The sequence below is a fragment of the Schistocerca piceifrons genome, unplaced genomic scaffold (genome assembly GCF_021461385.2).
Source record: "Schistocerca piceifrons isolate TAMUIC-IGC-003096 unplaced genomic scaffold, iqSchPice1.1 HiC_scaffold_949, whole genome shotgun sequence".
Lineage (NCBI taxonomy): Eukaryota > Metazoa > Arthropoda > Insecta > Orthoptera > Acrididae > Schistocerca > Schistocerca piceifrons.
The window spans coordinates 197,501-202,500 of record NW_025729222.1 but is presented as its reverse complement, the minus strand read 5'-3'; the positions used below and the strand labels follow the sequence as shown (position 1 = coordinate 202,500).

The window sequence follows — 5,000 nt, the reverse complement described above, 5'->3', positions numbered from 1 at the left end:
CCTGTTATTGCTCAATCTCGTGCGGCTAGAAGCCGCCTGTCCCTCTAAGAAGAAAAGTAATCGCTGACAGCACGAAGGATGTCACGCGACTAGTTAGCAGGCTAGAGTCTCGTTCGTTATCGGAATTAACCAGACAAATCGCTCCACCAACTAAGAACGGCCATGCACCACCACCCACCGAATCAAGAAAGAGCTATCAATCTGTCAATCCTTCCGGTGTCCGGGCCTGGTGAGGTTTCCCGTGTTGAGTCAAATTAAGCCGCAGGCTCCACTCCTGGTGGTGCCCTTCCGTCAATTCCTTTAAGTTTCAGCTTTGCAACCATACTTCCCCCGGAACCCAAAAGCTTTGGTTTCCCGGAGGCTGCCCGCCGAGTCATCGGAGGAACTGCGGCGGATCGCTGGCTGGCATCGTTTATGGTTAGAACTAGGGCGGTATCTGATCGCCTTCGAACCTCTAACTTTCGTTCTTGATTAATGAAAACATACTTGGCAAATGCTTTCGCTTCTGTTCGTCTTGCGACGATCCAAGAATTTCACCTCTAACGTCGCAATACGAATGCCCCCGCCTGTCCCTATTAATCATTACCTCGGGTTCCGAAAACCAACAAAATAGAACCGAGGTCCTATTCCATTATTCCATGCACACAGTATTCAGGCGGGCTTGCCTGCTTTAAGCACTCTAATTTGTTCAAAGTAAACGTGCCGGCCCACCGAGACACTCAATAAAGAGCACCCTGGTAGGATTTCAACGGGGTCCGCCTCGGGACGCACGAGCACGCACGGGGCGGTCGCACGCCTTCGGCTCGCCCCACCGGCAGGACGTCCCACGATACATGCCAGTTAAACACCGACGGGCGGTGAACCAACAGCGTGGGACACAAATCCAACTACGAGCTTTTTAACCGCAACAACTTTAATATACGCTATTGGAGCTGGAATTACCGCGGCTGCTGGCACCAGACTTGCCCTCCAATAGATACTCGTTAAAGGATTTAAAGTGTACTCATTCCGATTACGGGGCCTCGGATGAGTCCCGTATCGTTATTTTTCGTCACTACCTCCCCGTGCCGGGAGTGGGTAATTTGCGCGCCTGCTGCCTTCCTTGGATGTGGTAGCCGTTTCTCAGGCTCCCTCTCCGGAATCGAACCCTGATTCCCCGTTACCCGTTACAACCATGGTAGGCGCAGAACCTACCATCGACAGTTGATAAGGCAGACATTTGAAAGATGCGTCGCCGGTACGAGGACCGTGCGATCAGCCCAAAGTTATTCAGAGTCACCAAGGCAAACGGACCGGACGAGCCGACCGATTGGTTTTGATCTAATAAAAGCGTCCCTTCCATCTCTGGTCGGGACTCTGTTTGCATGTATTAGCTCTAGAATTACCACAGTTATCCAAGTAACGTGGGTACGATCTAAGGAACCATAACTGATTTAATGAGCCATTCGCGGTTTCACCTTAATGCGGCTTGTACTGAGACATGCATGGCTTAATCTTTGAGACAAGCATATGACTACTGGCAGGATCAACCAGGGAGCTGCGTCAACTAGAGCTGAGCAGCCGGCCGCCCGGGAGTGTGTCCCGGGGGCCCGCGCGAACACGCAAGCGTCCGCTCAATCATTCTGCAAACAGGAGGAGGCTGAGCTCCCCTGCACAATACACCTCGAAACCCTCTCAGGTCCCGGCGGCGCGCAGCGCCGTCCCAAGTACTTGGTCGGGTTCGAGAGAGGCGCAATCGCCCGGAGTTAGGCGAGTAGACGCTTTCGGTGCGACCACCCGTGCTCCCAACTGAGCTTGCCGCTGCCGACAGAGGCCCGGGAGCGTGCTGTCGTGGCATTGCCGGCGGGAGACAACACGCGCCACCTACGGTGACCGGCAGCTCCAACGCCAGCGCCACAGAAGGACAAAAGCCCCACTTGGGTGCCGAAGCGAACTCTCCCAGCACAGCGCACGCGCCAACACATCCGCACAGCTGCGATACAAACCACCAGCGAGAACCGCTGGGGCGACCGAGCAGCAGACGGCGTCGCGGCGCCGAGCGCCGGGCGGCAGCGCATCCTCAACGCACACAGTCCTCAATCGGACCAGCACACTGAAGATGTCCACCGCGCTTCGCACCGGGCCCGCGAGGACCTACTTTGGCCGCACGGCGCCGCGCGCAGGGTGCGCCGGCGCGCAGCTGCGACGCCTGCCGCGTCCGTCGGCCGGCGCGCCTGCCACTGGCCGCCCCCACCAGCCGGCTGTAGCGCGTGCGCCCACGCACCGCGCGGCCAGCACGCCGGGAGGCGCCCCCTCACCGGCCGGGGACGGTCCCACCCAGCCACCGCCGCGTATCGCTTCACACCCAGATGCCGTTCAGTTTCGTCGGCATGGTGGGTATCGCTGGAACAACCGGTTAGTACCTCAACCTATCGTCGCCATCACCGATTCACCCCTAGCGAGAACAACCGCACCACAACAGGTTACCATTTGTTCATTTGCGTAACTTCACCAGAAAACGCAGGCGTCCATCGCCATTTGCAACTTCCACGATTATTGCATGCCTGTGTCAGGTGTCACGCCACACTACGTCTGCCCACATACACGCAACAAAATGTGCACGCCTAGACAATACGTGGAAGGTGGCCCCCGTACGTATGCGATGTCCATTGCTCGAACGACTGTCAACCGGCCTCTGTAGCATGTCGCAGATATGGAACGCGGTGCACCATGCCATCACGGTGTGTGAGGAGAGACGACTAGGTCCGAATACATCAACAGACAGCTCATGCTGATCGCCATCCACGGCGTCCGTTCCTCCCACACGTCTCTATGGCGTACCACACTGCAATCCAGCTCTCATAGGGAGACGACACGTAGCTGCGTGCACAATATTTGCACTGTATGGTCCGCCGTTTTTGGGCGCAGTCGTTGTACGGTCACACATGTGCCACGATGTATCATTCAGTACATAAGGACGAATGTGCAGTACAGATTGTGGTTTACGCGTACGACATTAGCGGACAGTTGACACAGGCCGCACCACAACGTAGCCTGAGTACGTCGCATGCGGAGGGCATTGAACATGCAAAGTTCTCACCAACCAGCTTGCGAAGGCAGGGGGCAAGGTGGGGACGTGGGGAGGGGCGGCATGTACGTCCTGCTGCCATCCACATTACAGTGTACAGCAGGAGCATGTGGAAAGTGAGCAAGACTTGCAAGGTGTTTAACATGAAGCGATACACAGGGGAGCGGGGAGTGCGAGTAGCGAACTATATTGCGAGGGTTGCGGGTGGGCAACACTACACTAATTGAACGAGTCGTATAACAATTACAGAGCAGGTTTAGGCGACAACGTGGGTTACGTTAGGCGACAACGTGGGTTAGGTTAAGGCACGACGTGGGTTAGGTTAAGGCACGACATGGGTTAGGTTAAGGCACGACATGGGTTAGGTTAAGGCACAACATGGGTTAGGTTAAGGCACAACATGGGTTAGGTTAAGGCACAACATGGGTTAGGTTAAGGCACAACATGGGTTAGGTTAAGGCACAACATGGGTTAGGTTAAGGCACAACATGGGTTAGGTTAAGGCACAACATGGGTTAGGTTAAGGCACAACATGGGTTAGGTTAAGGCACAACATGGGTTAGGTTAAGGCACAACATGGGTTAGGTTAAGGCACAACATGGGTTAGGTTAAGGCACAACATAGGTTAGGTTAAGGCACAACATAGGTTAGGTTAAGGCACAACATAGGTTAGGTTAAGGCACAACATGGGTTAGGTTAAGGCACAACATGGGTTAGGTTAAGGCACAACATGGGTTAGGTTAAGGCACAACATGGGTTAGGTTAAGGCACAACATGGGTTAGGTTAAGGCACAACATGGGTTAGGTTAAGGCACAACATGGGTTAGGTTAAGGCACAACATGGGTTAGGTTAAGGCACAACATGGGTTAGGTTAAGGCACAACATGGGTTAGGTTAAGGCACAACATGGGTTAGGTTAAGGCACAACATGGGTTAGGTTAAGGCACAACATAGGTTAGGTTAAGGCACAACATAGGTTAGGTTAAGGCACAACATAGGTTAGGTTAAGGCACAACATAGGTTAGGTTAAGGCACAACATAGGTTAGGTTAAGGCACAACATAGGTTAGGTTAAGGCACAACATAGGTTAGGTTAAGGCACAACATAGGTTAGGTTAAGGCACAACATAGGTTAGGTTAAGGCACAACATAGGTTAGGTTAAGGTACAACATAGGTTAGGTTAAGGTACAACATAGGTTAGGTTAAGGTACAACATAGGTTAGGTTAAGGTACAACATAGGTTAGGTTAAGGTACAACATAGGTTAGGTTAGGTTAGGTTACACGTTGTTGTAAGGAAAGGTGTAGGGGGGGGCGGGGGCGGCAGGTTCGTTGATAGTGATTATAGTAAGTGAATGCTTGTGACATGATCAGATTTGTCACGTCAGGATGCACCTTTGGCTTATTAGAGGCGGCGCTCCAATTCTATGCTTGTGTCAGACCTGTGTCTTTGACTCATGTCATTGTTTGTGCGCTGTGACAGGAGGTACTATTGTGATGTTGGGTGCACCGTTGTATAGGACATGTGTGGGTGTTGGTGCCTGATCTGCGCAATGGTGGATGTCGAAAGGGTGGGATATTGTATTTTCCGCATGGACCTCCTGGTCTGGTTGTGATAGTGTGGATTGTGTAATGTGGCGGAGAGGATGCACTGGATGTTGTTCCATGCTGGTGCTTACATATTGTATGTGCGCCCGTTAGAAGCAGAGAGTGGTGCGTGATCAGAGTGGCTGGCTGACGTGTGGTTCCCATTGTGGGCAGACTCTTTCAGCATGTATACGGACAGTTGTATATATATTCTGTAGTTTGATGGCTCTGCATTGATTACTAATCAGCGCCGTGTGTACGGGTAATCTGGTTCCAGTCCAAAATGTTCCATCTGTGTACATTAGTGACAAAGACTCCCCTCATGCAGTGGGGCTCGGTCTGTTATAA

At 52.8% G+C, this 5,000-nt stretch overlaps 1 non-coding gene across 1 annotated transcript in view; it reads right to left on the bottom strand.

Moving 5' to 3' along the window:
- Window positions 1-1,536, bottom strand: part of LOC124773229 — a 1,909-nt gene extending 373 nt beyond the window's left edge. Inside the window, exon 1 of the ribosomal RNA XR_007014549.1 lies at window positions 1-1,536. This exon is cut by the window's left edge and continues 373 nt beyond it. This is a non-coding gene — a ribosomal RNA (small subunit ribosomal RNA).
- Between the last annotated feature and the right edge of the window lie 3,464 nt (window positions 1,537-5,000).